This window comes from Lygodium microphyllum, chromosome 28, assembly GCF_053477565.2.
Source record: "Lygodium microphyllum isolate KBCC chromosome 28, Lygodium_microphyllum_v1.1.10, whole genome shotgun sequence".
Taxonomy (NCBI): Eukaryota; Viridiplantae; Streptophyta; class Polypodiopsida; order Schizaeales; family Lygodiaceae; genus Lygodium; species Lygodium microphyllum.
The window spans coordinates 27502154-27518014 of record NC_141162.1 but is presented as its reverse complement, the minus strand read 5'-3'; positions in this window follow the sequence as shown (position 1 = coordinate 27518014).

Genomic DNA, 15861 nt, shown 5'->3' with positions numbered 1-15861 from the left:
CACAAGAGGAAGCTCACTCAAGAACACAAGAAGAGAGATGGAGGACAAAACGTTTTCTTGCTGATTTTTTCTTCTTCTTCCACACTATATACAATGTACACAAAGTATAGATAAGATACAACATAAAGGAAAGTGGCCTACTAAGTCAAATAATGCATAACAAACTACACTAATTGACTAGCGCTATATCTTTGCCAGTTGTAGGTATGTGTAACAAACTAAATATAATAAGTGATAAGTCAGTGGCCATGTGAGTATCATAATGACCACCAACGTGCTAAGTGTAGACATGCGGACCCATCTAGCCAGGCGGTCCATCATCAATGTCCGCACGTGTTGAGCTTGCCATCTCAACACTCCCCCTCAAGCTCAACTCTATCTCTACAACACCAAGTAAGCTTCGAAACTTTTGAAGCTTCTCTGCACCCAATGCCTTTGTGAAAATGTCAGCTATCTGATTTTTTGTGCTGACATATACCAAGTCAATCTCTCCTACAAGTACCTTCTCTCTCAAAAGTGGTAGTGCACCTCAATGTGTTTTGTCCTAGCATGGAATTCCTAGCTAATTGTTTGCTGCGCATGTTGTCACAATGAATGAAAAATGGACCATCTCCCTACACATCCAAATCACCTAATAACTTTTTCAGCCATACCACCTCACATGCTTCCCTAGCAACACCTCTATACTCAGCCTCTGTACTCGATAAAGCAAATGTAGGTTACTTTTTGCTGCTCCATGTAACTGCTGCATTACCAAGGGAAAACATGAATCCACTAGTAGAACTTTTGTTTGGCATGCTACCAACCTAATCTGCATCTTTGTATCCAAAGACCTGTACATCCTTACCTATCTTATAAAAAAGTCCATAATGTAAAGTGGACTTCACATATCTCAATATACGTCTAATTGCATCCAAATTAGGCTTTCTAGGCATCTGCATAAACTGACTAACAAGACCAACAACATAGCTCAACTATGGCCTTGTAATAGTCATGTAAATCAAACTCCCTACCATCCTCCTGAACATAGTAGGGTCTTCTATCTCATCCCCAATGTCGGCACTCAACTTCACATTTTGCTCCAATGGTATTGAAAAGAGGCTTACATGATGTCATACCATACTTGGATAACATATCCAAGCCATATTGCCTTTGTGATAGCCATATATCATCATCACATCTGATTACCTCAATACCAAGAAAGTATCTCAGCTCACCCAAATCCTTCATCTCAAACTTCTTCTTCAAGAAGTCCTTAACTTCAATAATCCCATTGTCACTACCATCTATAATAATCAAGTCATCCACATAGATGACTATGATGACCAAAACTGCATCTCCCTTTCTCACATAAAGTGAGTGATCAATATCAAAAATACAAAATCCAATATTGACAAGATACTCTCCAATCTTGTTAGACCATGCTCTAGGTGCTTGCTTTAGTCCATAGAGCGCCTTCTTTAACTTGCACACATATGTGGGATGCTCTAAATCCTCATAACCTATTGGTTGCTCCATATACACTTATTCTTGCAATTCACCATGCAAGAAGTCATTCTTAATATCCATTTGCTGCAAACTCCAACCTTTGGCTATTGTGTCAAGGCAATCACACACCTAATAGTTGCCATCCTAGCAACTGGACTGAATGTCTCTTCATAATCTATGCCATATGTTTGAGAATAGCCTTTTGCAACTAGCCTAGCCTTATACATGATAACTGAACTATCTGCATTATATGCTTGACTTTGTAAACCCACTTATAGTGCTTTGCTTGCACACCAAATCTCACAGCAATCTGAGATTTTCACTCTATCCTACTTCCAGTCCCTCCACATGCACTATCCAAGAGAAACTTCCTCAAACCTTCCCCAATCTTGGGATTCCAATTGAGCTCCTAGATTTAAATATTTCCCTTCTTCCATTTCTATCTTAGCTACTTCCACTGTAGGCTCTTCAAGAAACAAAGAGGCTATCTTTTGAGGCTTGATTGCAGGTACATCCTCAGATATCCCCATTGATACATTTTCAAGCAAACTATTCTTGGCACTCGATTCTTGTTCTTCTTCCCTCGCATTCATAGAATGTACCAAGGGTAAAGCCCTATAGGGAATAATAGTGAGATTATCTTGATTAGCACCATCAACCTCTATTCTATAAACATTTTCTATCTCAAAAAATGATTTTGCAATATATCTTTCCCAATTTTTACCCAAGCAACCATTAGTGGGATTTAAATACTTATTAGACTTCATTATAAATGAGAATTGGATAGAAACAATTATGCTTGGTATCTACTCTAAATCACATGGATATTGAGCGTGTAACTTACGACAATATTGACGTAAGATTTTATTGTTCTTTTCTAAACATTCTTGATCATATAAGCTCCAATTCCATTGGTTACCCTTAGGCTTAAGAATTAATGAATGCAGATCCTCATTTTCCTCACCTTGAATTCGACAACCCAGATAATGTATGACTTGTTTAAGTTCTATAAAATCCCTAGGTGTCGCAGGTTCAAACCATCTAAGTTGTGGTTCCTTTCCATCCCCATAGATAGTAAAATCCGTCACCCTTTCTTTTGGATGAGGTAATACAACCTCTAGCATATTTTGCATATTGATCTTAGTGGGTTTAGAGTGGACTCGTTGATAACCAACTAGTGATCCCTTAGAATAATGATACATCTTCTGCGTAATTCCATTGAAACTCTTAAAGGGATGATACAACCAAGGAACACTAGTAGGGTTTTTCACTTGAGTTTATGGATCAAAAGTACACTTAGATTTATCTTTTTCCCAAAATCTATTAGTCTTTTCATATTTTTCCCAATAGTTCCTATCTATAGGTAAGGCTTTTCCATTTGTAACTCCCCACTACTAAATTCCGACCTCTATTCTTCTAAATACAACTCTAGAAGTGAAATTTTATCTAGATATCACCTTTCTCTAAATTGAAATTCTACCTTTTCTTTTTGTAACTCAGTAATTTTTTGCATTGCTTCATTTACAACAGTCATTGTTGCCTCATGTTCTACTTCCAATGCCTTGTTTAATTCTCTAATGATCCTAACATAATTACCATGATGTTCACTAGATGTTTGTGCAAACCTATGTAAGGCCAAATCTGAGTCATCTTCATCATCATATGATATTGGTCTTTGTAACGGTTTGCACCTATTCCTACTCCTCCTTTCTCTTTCCTTTCTTTCTAACTGGTGACAATAAGTTCTTTTAGCTATATCTAGAAATTGTTCAAATCCAAAGGGTAGAGCATTTTCCTCATAAGGGAAAGCAGTAAAAACCCTACTCTCAAGCATGCCATTATTATTCTCAGTAGAGTCAAATTCATCTATATTTTCCAAAGAGGTTGTTGAGATGTCGTCAACATTAAATGTCACTAACTCAGGCATCTCTTCCTCTTCTAATTCATCCATAGAAATCACTTTTGCCTTTCTATATGTAAAAAACATATCTTCTTAATTATTTTCTTCCTAATCCATGGATGATCGAGAATATGTTTCAATAAAATCATTAAAGTATTTTTCTTCCCCTGTAGAGAGCATTAACCAGTCTAGGGTTGTATCTTCAGATGTAGACAATCAGTGAGTAATTTCACTATTCGAATCATTGTCTAATGAAAATGTTACAGCATATTCACCAATACCCATTTGTTCTACCTTGCGAGACTGATGTACTGTATTTACCTCCACTTTTTCTACTTTACTGGGCATTGTGCTTTAAATAACTAGGCATAAGGCCCTTCGTTATCAGTCCTCTCCATTTCCGAATCATAAAACCCACTGTTGGATTTCTCATCCATTTCACTAACCATCTCATCTCCTAACTCTTTCAAAATTCCTTTTGAAATAACTTGTATTTTAATCCTATCATTTCTAGGACCAATCACAATTAAACCCTTGTACCAATCTTGAGTGCATCTGGCTTGGTAGACCCATCAGCATAGAATATGAAGAGATATTTGAGTGAACTACTAAGTAATTCACATGAAATTCTAGGCCAACAATTACAGATTTCACATTTCGAAGTAACCCCAAAGGAATCACTTTCCTTTGATTAGCCACACGTAAAACGATATGGGTAGGTTCTAGATTCTTTAACCCTAATTCTTGCATCGTTTGTTCTGTCATCAAATTGACTATTGAGCCACCATCTAACTACACTTCATTCAGCAAGTGACCATTAATAGTAATATCTATAACTGGAGCTCTTGGATCCACAAATAAATCTACTATTTTTACGTCCTTAGTTACTTTTCTTTTGGAAGAATTTGTGCTTCCTTTAGAAGCATTAATCTCGATCCTCTTTCTTCGATGTCGAACTAATTTATGATAAAGATGCTTTCGACATGTAGGCGCTATTTCTAGCAATTGTCAAAGATTAATGGTCAAAGATACTTCTTCTAATGTAGCCCAAAGATCCTAAGTCTTGTTTACTGCTTTTGCCTACTCTTTACTTCCTTCCCTGGGAGGAATCAGTCTTTCAAGAAAAGGAGCTACTCCTACTTGAATCTTAGGATTTGCTAAAGGCATAGGTAATAATGGATTGTCAGAGGAATGTTGTGGAAAATCTCACTCAGGTAGCTCTACATTAGAATCTGTATCCTTAGATTTATCCTTTGCTACTCCCTTTAATTGTAGACTTTCTTCCTCCATACCTTGCTCCTCTCTTTACTGCTTTTGCACTCTAGTAACCACACCAATCATGGGGTCAGCCTTAAAGGTCACCCTACGGGGTATGAATTCAGACCTAACTCCATTCACTTGCCTTGTTGTTTCTACTTCAACTAAATTTGTGGATGAGGTTGAGGGTTCATTAGAAACTTGCTTACCCCTATCATTAGTTTTGTTATCTTTTTGCTTAGGGAAATTCTCTTCGTGATGCCCTTTGCTGCTACACCTCCTACAAAGAGGAGTAAAGTCCTGCTTTTTACATGCATTTGGACAATATGTAGCTATATGACCTTCCTATTGGCATCGATAACAAATTACCAATTCTTTAGGTCTTTGTTGTTCATTTTTCCCCATTGGATTACGAAAAGTACCATTATTTCTCCTAAAATGAGAATTTCTTCCTCTGTTTCCATCACTGTTGTAATTATTTCGGGGTACTAGGGGTCTACCTTAGGTTGGCAATCCCCTCGGCCTAAAAAGTTGATTAGGTGGTCCAATCACATAAGTTGTGTTATTATGATCCATGTAATTGTAATTCATTTACATCGAACGAGCTCGTTGTTTCTCTTGACCTATCTTATGCCAGCAATTTGTATCTAAATGCCTTGTCTTAAGGCAAAAAGTGCAGAACGATGAATGGTCAGGCATTAGTCTTGAAGGCGTCGAACACTCTGTAGCCACATGACCATACACATGACACTTACCACACCAAATATTGGATCTAGGTGGGTTTGGAGTTGAGTTTCTTAAGGATTGTTGTGTACTAGAAGAATGCGTGGTTATATAATAATGTTTTTTCAAGGGTGATTGCACTGCACCCATGATTTCCTCCTTCAACTTTCCTAGGGATTTTGCAATAATATCAGCTACTTTTGCTTTATCAAGAGGGGACTGAGATTGCGGCATAGAAGGCATTCTTGTCTACATCATATAGGCTAGAATAGAAGTGTACAGATTTAAAGGTACAGTTGATACATTTGGACTTGCAGTTACCAATAGATTTAAAGGAACGATCACATAAGACACGTTCTTAGATATCCCGCTTGAATTGCTTGGATATTCCATCCGAGGTTCTTTAAATAAGTCCCTTCGTCGTTGTTGGCTAAATTGCACTTCTTCCCACCATCTAGCATGTGTTTTAGCATTGGCTAGTGTAGTTGGTCGTTGTAGACTAACATGCTAATGAACTTCAAGATTAAGCCGATCAATAAATTTACGCTTTTGTGTGGGCTCATCAAGAGCTCGATTCATCTTTCGAATAATTGTCTCCATACATTCAATGTAATGTTCAATACTTTCAATTGTTCCTTGGGACAAATAATCCAATTGAATGGCTAGTTTATCTTGGAAACCTTGCCATCGAAATTTTTCTAGGAATGCTCTTAATAAGGCTGCATAAGTCACTTTATGTTGGGCATTTAGGTTCTTGTACCACCTTGTTGCTTCATCTTTTAATGTTGTAGGGAAGATATGACGATTTTGGTCATCGTCTACTGTCTCATTGGCGACATAGTCACCTCAAATCTCTGCAAATGCGCATCAGGATCCTTGTCCCACATTCCCCCAAATTGCATGAAGTCGACTAATCCGAGTGGGTTGCGAGCCATTGTTTCTCTAAATAATATCTCTAACCCTAAATCTTGGGTAATATCCAACCATGTAGGTTCCTTAGGCTCCTTAAATAGTTGGTGCAATCCAAAATTTGCCTCTAAATCCCAATCAAAGGGAGGTTCAATACTCCCTACTGTAGCATTAGCTTCACTCTCCCTACTTCCATTATTTTGTCTACTCCTTTCCCTAGTGGCACTACTAGTGCTTGAGGCAAATTGATCCCATTGATATGAGTTTACTTCACTTCCCTTTGATGGTGTTCTATCAAATTATATACTAGGCCTAAAAGGTTCTATGTTTGAGTTAGACACAGTATCGATCCCCACTCAACAATGCATTCACCCTTTCAAGCCTTTCTAATAGCCAAGCCTCTTGTCGCGTTGGGTGTTCTCTAGCTCGTTGATCTCGAGCTTCATTTTGGTGTCTCCGTCTCTCCTCTGAATTCATCCACTATCAATGAAATAGCTATTACTGTCATACTCCAAAATTTCACACGTTTTGTTTGAAGCTATAAAATTAATTTTTTTTCTTGCATGCGCGCTTAGAAGGTTTAGAATGGTTAGTAACTCTGGGTATATTCCTCCATAAGGCAACTTTTGCTCTTGCTCAAGGATTGGGCCTAAAATTTCAACAATCTCTCTAATGTCTTTTGTGTCAAGTTTGATAAGCGTTATAGTAATATCAATCGATGTGGTACGGTACACTAATTGTATTTATTTATATTGCATCTATTAGCCCAAAGTGCGCTGCTAATAAAACTATGGTTTGCACACAATCGTTATAGCCCCAACTCCATGAAGATAATTGTTCTACGTCTATAGCTAACTGTGTGCCAAAATATTTACCCTCCTCTTCTAATTCTGTGTCTCTTACCAAATCCAATATTCTCCTTGGCAAATTTGGGACAAATTCGGAAAACAGTCCCTTAGAAGAGAAACCTCATGTTCACTCATAAATACCTAGGATCTAAATGTCCTAATGAGATCAATCACCCATTCGAGTGCACTTGACTCCCGAAAAATGCACCAAAAAATGACTGGCCAAGGCCAAGTTGCCAAGCCAACTCCTGCAAGTTGTTGCACTGAATAGGTGATATCGGTAACTAATTCTTATGATTTATTAGCTTTCTTTGATACTTACAACACTTATTAGCAGTAGTCCAACTAATCTAATGTCTAGAACTTAGATTTTTTTATAATATTACGCAAACTTAGTAACCTTCGTGGATAAGTGATTGACTTATCACGATAGGAATGGCCTTTAAGAGTTTAAAGCTATTAAGCTTTAATTAAAAGCTTTAAACCCATGGCCCTGGCTTCTTCATAGTCGACGACTCATAGGGAAGTAGAGAACTAATTGGATATTTAGCCCATCCCTTCACCAAACTACGCATGAAGTAGGGTGAATTGAAGAGGGAAAATTCTTCTCCAAGCATGTAATCTCAATTTGGGCGGGTACATTGAAGCTCCAGTTTGAGGTTAGAGTAAGAATCATGGCGATGATCATCCAGGAGGCATGAATTTCAATTCTCTCTTCATGCTCTTCTCTAGTTGGAATTATGATCAATCTTCTTGACTTTAATTTGAATTTTTGAGCCCCTTATTACTCTCCCTTCATGGAGGGCACCCTCCATGAAGTTCTCTCTCTCTCTCTCTCTCTCCCACTTTTATTCATATGGATTTATCCATGAAGGCAAACATCATGAAGATAGCTAGCCTCTAGCCCCTTTGCTTCCTTCTCATAATCTCTCCAGGTTTGATTCAAGTGTCATGGGCAAGGACACACAAAACGGACAACAGTGCAAGCAGCTCCAAGAAGACCCAAATCACAAAACCATGTAGTGTGGACACAGTCTGCCCTCTAGCCTTCTACGATGCATGCTTCATGACCTGCCACTCGAGTGGGATGAATTGACTGCCAGCTTATGTGAGCTGCTGCATTCTGAAGAGTTGCATACCCTCCTATCTCTCCAACTGCACCTGTCACGGGATCGGTCATGTGAGGCACTGTATATAGAGCACTGAAACTGTTGATCTTACATGGCGACATAAATCTTCTACTTGGACCTCATTGATGATGAAGGTTTGAACATTGCTCATCATCTTCATTATAAACAACTAAGCCACGAGGACATCCAGCAACGTCTCGTTTCTTGCCGACTACAACTCGAGGCCTTTACCGTCAGAATCCCAATCAACAACCCAATCTTCCTTTTAGGACCTCCTTAGCATCTCCACGTGGGCTGGTGTCAATAGCCACCGCAATTATTGAGGCCTCCAAACCCTCACACATTATTCTCTAAGCCCCCTCCAACTTCCTTTTGCTCATCATCTTCATTATTAGATATGGTAGCAGGTACAAGCATCGAGGCCCTCTACCTATTGCTGGTCTTCATCTTCCCATCCAGAGACAGCAATTCCGTGGAAATAACCAACTCTTCCGACGACCTTATTATGGCATTGAGATTAGATCCCTTGATCTCCACTTTTCATTTGCATATTCTCTATGTAAGACATTATTATTTTTAAAGAACTTGAACTTGCCAAGACCTTGTGAGTTTTTTAATATGAATTAGCCTTCACAAGAGTTTCCATCTCTCAGTACCCATTCCCCATTATTAAAATTTCCAAGAGCCCAAGTCCCACAATACTTGCTCATGCTCTCTTTGAAATAATATGTACCCACACCATGTCTCTTATTATCAAACCAATCACCTTGATAGATGTCACTATTCGCATATGTATAAATCCCATAGCCTTCTATTTTACCAGCTTTCCAATATCCATCATATAAGCTATTGTCGGGATATTTTTGTACTCCAAGACCTTCCTTAAGTTTGCTACTATATTGTCCATCATAAACTACCCCATTTGCAAACTTGTAGACACCATGCCCTTGCTTCTTTCCCGCCTGGCCATTAGCCTAAGGATAGTACAGTGAGGATTTTCGATGGATAATTAGAAAGGTGGATAGGAGATGAGTGATCCCTTCATTGATGAAGTGTGTGCCTTGGTCACTAATGAGTTCTATGGGGCAATCAAATTGTGAGATCACTTGCTTCCAAAGGAACTTGGTAGTGGTCCTAGCGTCATTCTTTCTTATAGCTCGTGTTTCTACCCACTTTGTGAGATGGTCTGTGGGGCAACAATGGTGTATTTCACTTGTGAGTATTGTGCTGCATGACTAATTGGCCCAATGAAGTTCATTCTCCATTTCTCGAATGGTTGCCTTGCAATGATCGGACTTAACTCCATTTTGTCCTTGCGAACTGGTACCTTGGTCCTTTGGCACTCATCATTGTGCTTTATGAATCGTGCTCCGTCTCGAAAAAGAGAGAAAAGATGTTAAACATAATAGGGAAAGAGAGAAAGAGAGGGTGAGGGTGAGGGTGAGGGAGGGAGAGGAAGAGAGAAAAGGAAATGAGAGAGGGAGGGAGACAGAAAAAGTAATGAGAGAGGGAAAGGAGAGAGAAAAAGAGAGAAAAATAGAGAAAAAATATTAAACATAATAGGGGAAGAGAGAAAGAGAGAGAGAGGGTGAGGGAGGGAGAAGAAATGAGAGAGGGAGAGGAAGAGAGAAAAAGAAAATGAGAGAGGGAGAGGAGAGAGAAAAAATGAGAGAAGGAGAGGAGAGAGAAAAACAGAGAAAAGATGTTAAACATAATACAGAAAGAGAGGGTGAGGGTGAAGGTGAAGGTGAGGGAGGGAGAGGAAATGAGAGGGAGAGGAAGAGAGAAAAGGAAATAAGAGAGGGAGAGGAGAGAGAAAAAGAGAGAAAAAACATTAAACCTAATAGGGAAAGAGAGAAAGAGAGGGTGAGGGTGAGGGAGGGAGAGGAAATGAGAGAGGGAGAGAAAGAGAGAAAAGGAAATGAGAGAGGGAGATGAGAGAGAGAAAGAGAGAAAAAGAGAGAAACAACATTAAACCTAATAGAGAAAGAGAGAAAGAGAGAGAGAGGAAGAGAGAAAAGGAAATGAGAGAGGGAGAGGAGAGAGAAAAAACATTAAACATAATAGGGAAAGAGAGAAAGAGAGGAAGAGGGTGAGGGAGGGAGAGGAAATGAAAGAGGGAGAGAAAGAGAGAAAAAAATGAGAGAAAGAGAGAAAAAAATGAGAGAGGGAGAGGAGAGAGAAAAAGAGAGAAAAAACATTAAACCTGACAGGCAAAGAGAGAAATAGAGGGAGAGGGTGAGGGAGGGAGCATATACGAGAGAGGGAGAGAAAGAGAGAAAAGGAAATGAGAGAGGAAGAGGAGAGAGAAAAAAAATGAGAGAGGGAGAGGAGAGAGAAAAAGAGAGAAAAAACCCATATACCTAATAGGGAAAGAGAGAAAGAGAGGGAGAGGGTGAGGGAGGGAGAGGAAACGAGAGAGGGAGAGAAAGAGAGAAAAGGAAATGAGAGAGGGGGAGGAGAGAGAAAAAAAATGAGAGAGGGAGAGGAGAGAGAAAAAAGAGAAAAAACATTAAACCTAATAGGGAAAGAGAGAAAGAGAGGGTGAGGGTGAGGGAGGGAGAGGAAACGAGAGAGGGAGAGAAAGAGAGAAAAGGAAATGAGAGAGGGGGAGGAGAGAGAAAAAATGAGAGAGGGAGAAGAGAGAGAAAAAGAGAGAGAAAACATTAAAACTAATATGGAAAGAGAGAAAGAGAGGGAGAGGGTGAGGCAGGGAGAGGAAATGAGAGAGGGAGAGGAGACAGAAAAAACACTAAACATAATAGGGAAAGAGAGAAAGAGAGGGAGAGGGTGAGGGAGGGAGAGGAAATGAGAGAGGGAGAGAAAGAGAGAAAAGGAAATGAGAGAGGGAGAGGAGAGAGAAAAAATGAGAGAGGGAGAGGAGAGAGAAAAAACATTAAACTTGATAGGGAAAGAGAGAAAGAGAGGGTGAGGGTGAGGGAGGGAGAGGAAGAGAGAAAAGGAAATTAATTGTTGTTGTTTGTTGTAGTAGTAGTAGTAGTAGTAGTTTTTTTTCTTTTCTTGTTTATTGTTGTTTAGTTTTCTTGTTTTTTATAGTAGTAGTAGTAGTAGTAGTAGTGGTAGTTTTTTCTTCTTTTCTTGTTTATTGTTGTTGTAGTAGTAGTTATTGTTGTTTTTTTCTTCTTCTTCTTCTTCTTCTTTTCTTGTTTATTATAGTGGTCGTAGTCGTGGTAGTGGTAGTGGTAGTGGTAGATGTGGTGGTCGTAGTCGTGGTCGTAGTTATGGTAGTGGTAGTGATAGTCGTGATCGTGGTCGTGGTCGTGGTCATGGTCGTGGTCATCGTAGTCGTAGTCGTAGTCGTAGTCGTAGTCGTAGTCGTAGTCGTAGTCGTAGTCATAGTCGTAGTCATGGTCGTGGTCGTCATAGTCGTAGTCGTAGTCGTGCTCGTGCTCGTGCTCGTGGTTGTCATAGTAGTAGTCATAGTCGTGGTCGTAGCCGTGATCATTAAAGAAAATGAGAGAGGGGGAGGAAGAGAAAAAAGAAGAAGGAACGAGAGAGAGGGAATAAACATACAGTATAATAAAGAAAGAGAAAAAGAGAGAGAGATGGAAGGAGAGGAGATAATGAATGGATAAAAAACAAAGAGAGAGTGGTGGCGAGGTCCAGTGCAACACCACGAGACGGGAAACACTCCGACATATATATGTTAATCTGTGGTGGGTGGGTGGGTGGAGACTTTACATACGTTAATTTTTACTGAGTTACAAGAGAAGAAATTCCTTCTCAAACAATTTAAGAAGGAAAAAAAGAATGATAACAAAAACAAATTGTTTGTCATAACGTAGACAAAATGGAAAACAATGAAGGTCTTGTTGTTCAAGATCGCGAGGCGTATCTTAATCAGCGTGTCCCATGTCCTTGCTCTCAATGCAAGCTGGCAATTAGATGAAAATGTCGATTGTCTATAGAACATGTACGATGCTTCGGCGAGTTTCAATTTGAGATCATTGATCACGCAATCTTGGATTTTCAGCAAACGGTAAGAAAAGTTAATATCAATCATGCATTGTACTCACAAGCTAATTGAATACCATATACAAGAAGATTGGGTGTGGCTGGCAAATTTTCTATCCAGGGAGGTGACGTCTCGTCCCAAGGAGGAGTGCACCCTTTGCGGCCAATTAGAAGAGTTTGTGGGCGTGCGATGGATGGAGTGCATGAGCCAATCCACCACTTGAAAGGTACTACCCAATCTATATCGTCAATACCAGAGGAGACAGGCAGCCTTCTAGACCTACCTACAATCTTGGAGCCTGAGATGGAGGCAATGATCGATGCATTGATTCCCATGGATATCGAGACTTCTGATCAGCTTAGAGAGGAAGCATCCATACCATTATATGATGGGTGCTGAGTATTTCGCCTGAAGACATTGCTTGCACTTCTAAGTGTGCAAGCAAAATACGGGTGGAGCGATGCGAGTGTGACCGAGTTATTCAGGTACCTTGTACGTACGCTTCATTGATTTCTTTTAGGCACTATCATTAAAAAGATTTGTGCTTTTTCAAGGTGTTTTATGATTTTTTTCAGGCTATTGAAATATCATATATTACCACCTACAAATACCATGCCTGAGTCTCGTGATGATGCACAACATGTTTTACGAAAGCTTGGCATGGACTACAACAGCATCCATGCATGTATCAACGATTGCATACTGTTTCGAGGAGAATACAAGACTATGGAGACATGTCCAAAGTGTGGTGCTCATAGGTATCGACAGGACTTGCAAGGGTAAACCATCCCTCAAAAAGTTCTTAGACACTTTTCATTTATCCCCTGCATAAACCACATGTTTCGTATGTTCAACATGGTGAGCTTGACAATGTAGCATATGCAGAATAGGTCCACAGATGGATTTCAACAAATATCAGCAGATTCACGTGCATGGAGCCACATTGACTCTACCTTCCCAGGCTTTGCCCGAGAGCCAAGGGATCTTCGTCTCGATCTTGCAATGGATAGTGTGAACCCATTTGGTCTGCGCTCAACTTCTTACAGTGTGTGGCCTATAGTCCTTGTCAACTACAATATCCCTCAATGGCTTTCTACGAAGAAAGGACATCTCATCCTTAGCTTACTCATCCCCGGCCGCTACAAAGTCAAAAATATGGACGTGTATCTTCGTCCATTAGTCGATGAGCTTAAGATTTTGTGGGAGGAGGGGTCACCGTGCAAGATATGAGCAAGCGCGATGGTTGACAGTCTGCCAATGTTCGAGTCATTCTCATGTGGACGATGCATGACTTTCCGGGATTTGGAGAGTGCTCAGGTAAATAGGCTTCCGTTCTCGTTGGTAATATCTATATTTTATCTCGTTCAAGTTTGTATTCACTCGATAGAGGTGTTGGAACAGGTCTGGTTACCTCAGGTTATCATGCATGTCCATTGTGCGGGCCATAGTTAGACTCTCGAAGGTCACGAACCATGAAGAAGATGGTATATCAAGGACATGCCGCTTTCTTTCCAGAGGGTCATGAACTCAATGAAGGTTTTCTTGGACGACCTCCAACACGTATAAATGCCCAAGCTGGTACGAGCTGAAAATGGTCCACGCGGAGTCACATCCAAACGGAATGCAACAGTTCTCAGTTTTCTACGAGTTGCCATATTGGACTCACTTACAGATCAACCACTTGTTGGATCCCATGCATATTTTTAAGAATGTGGGCAGCTTGCTTTGGGACCACATCACAGGATAGAGAGACACTATAGGGGCACGAATGGATTTGAAGGAGGTAGGCAAGATGGAGACGCTTTGGCTGTAGTCGAGTGCTGATGGTCGCCTATAGCTACCTCACGCTCCTTGGGTTTTGTCCACTAAAGAAGAGCGCATTGTGAAGTAAGTAGTCAAGTCTATCCGCACTCCGACGGGTATGATGCATTCTCTCAGGTCTGCATTTTCTAAAGATGACCAATTATTAGGGCTAAAATCCCATGACTGGCATAAGATATATCAGGTTTGTACTACGAATGGATTGTAATTGGCATGCGCATTTTTCTATTTGGAGTGTAGCCATTGTTCATAATGCTTTCTCATTTGTTCAGTTTGTACTATCGATCGCGATCGCAGGATGCCTTACTCCAGAAATACATGGGGCCATTTACAGGTTGTCGACTTTAGTGCAATGGATCTCACAGAAGGAGATTAAGATGTCCTCTATTGAATCCGCGAGGCGGGGAGCAGTGGAGACGGTCCGTCTCTTTAAGAAATACTTGCCTACTAGCATGCTCACGATACAAATCCACCTTCTTGTGTATCTTAGATGAAGTGGAGATTGCTGGACCTGTCCATACGCGATGGATGTTCTTCTTGGAGCACTTCATGAAAACCCTAAAAGCCTTTGTGCGACAACGAGCTCGGCCAAAAGGTAGCATGGCTAAAGGTTGATTGGTGTCTGAGGTGCTAGTGCATATTTCACAATGGCTACCAACAGTGGATCCAGACAATAAAATGCTATGGTCGCTGAAGGACGATGATAGACTGACCGGAGATGTGGTGGTTGGAAATGGGTTAGAAAAAGAATGGATGCTGCAATGGAGGAGAAGGTGAATCGCTTTTGTATGTTGCACCATGCCTCTATGGAGACGTGGATTGCCAGGTACCAAATCGCTAGGCAAGATTGAGAGGAAGCGCGATCTCAATTTCGACGTAGTATGCACCATCGACCAATTCGATAGCCCGAGGGCATGGAGGAGATATCGCGGTTCATGTCAACGTGATGGTTGCATGGAGCTTTGACCGTAGCGTCTCGCGAAGGGATGAAGGTCTCAATTGAGGAGTGGGAATTCTCGAGGGTATGTAGTCCAAAGGTGATGGCGTGTTTAGGATTTGTCGTATCTATATTTTATATGCGACAACTAATTTGAGTGTTTCAATGTACAGTACAAAATATATAGTGCAAGGTGGTCGCACGGACAGCATTTTCGCATGGAACGTATTGACAAAATGCGCTCCACAATGAACTATGGTATCATGGTAAGGTTTGAGCAGGAGAGCCGATGACGAGCAAGGGATCCAAACACGGTTATAGATGAGATAGAGTATTTTGGGAACTTGCAAAGTATTGCTACGGTGGATTACCGTAGCTTCTCCATGATACTATTCAATGTGCAGTGGTTCAAAATGGTACTTGAAGGAGCTGGAAAAATAGCTCGACGAGGTCCATCTGGATTTCTTGAAATAGATTCTGAAAAAAAATGAATGGATTTGCGCGACACCTTTGTGTTGCCAGCCCATTGTGAACAGGTGCATGAACTCATTTGTTTGTTAATTGTATTACGACATGATACATGTCACAATAGTTTAATCTCTCTTTAATTTGCTTTGTTGAGCAATTAACCTTATCATGAGCAACGTTGTGCCTATGATGCTCATTATCCTCTTGGGAAATCTAAGGCTTCTTGGGCACTAGTGGCTTTTGCATACCCTCAACGATTACATCTAATATCTGCTTGTGTCAAGCACGCTAGGCTAAGGATCTACCTTTCGAATATCTCGTTTGGTTTCTTGCTTTCAATCATGAGGTGTTCAGTCATTCCAATATTTTTGACTCGAGACTTGGTTTTTTGTTTAGATTTCCTC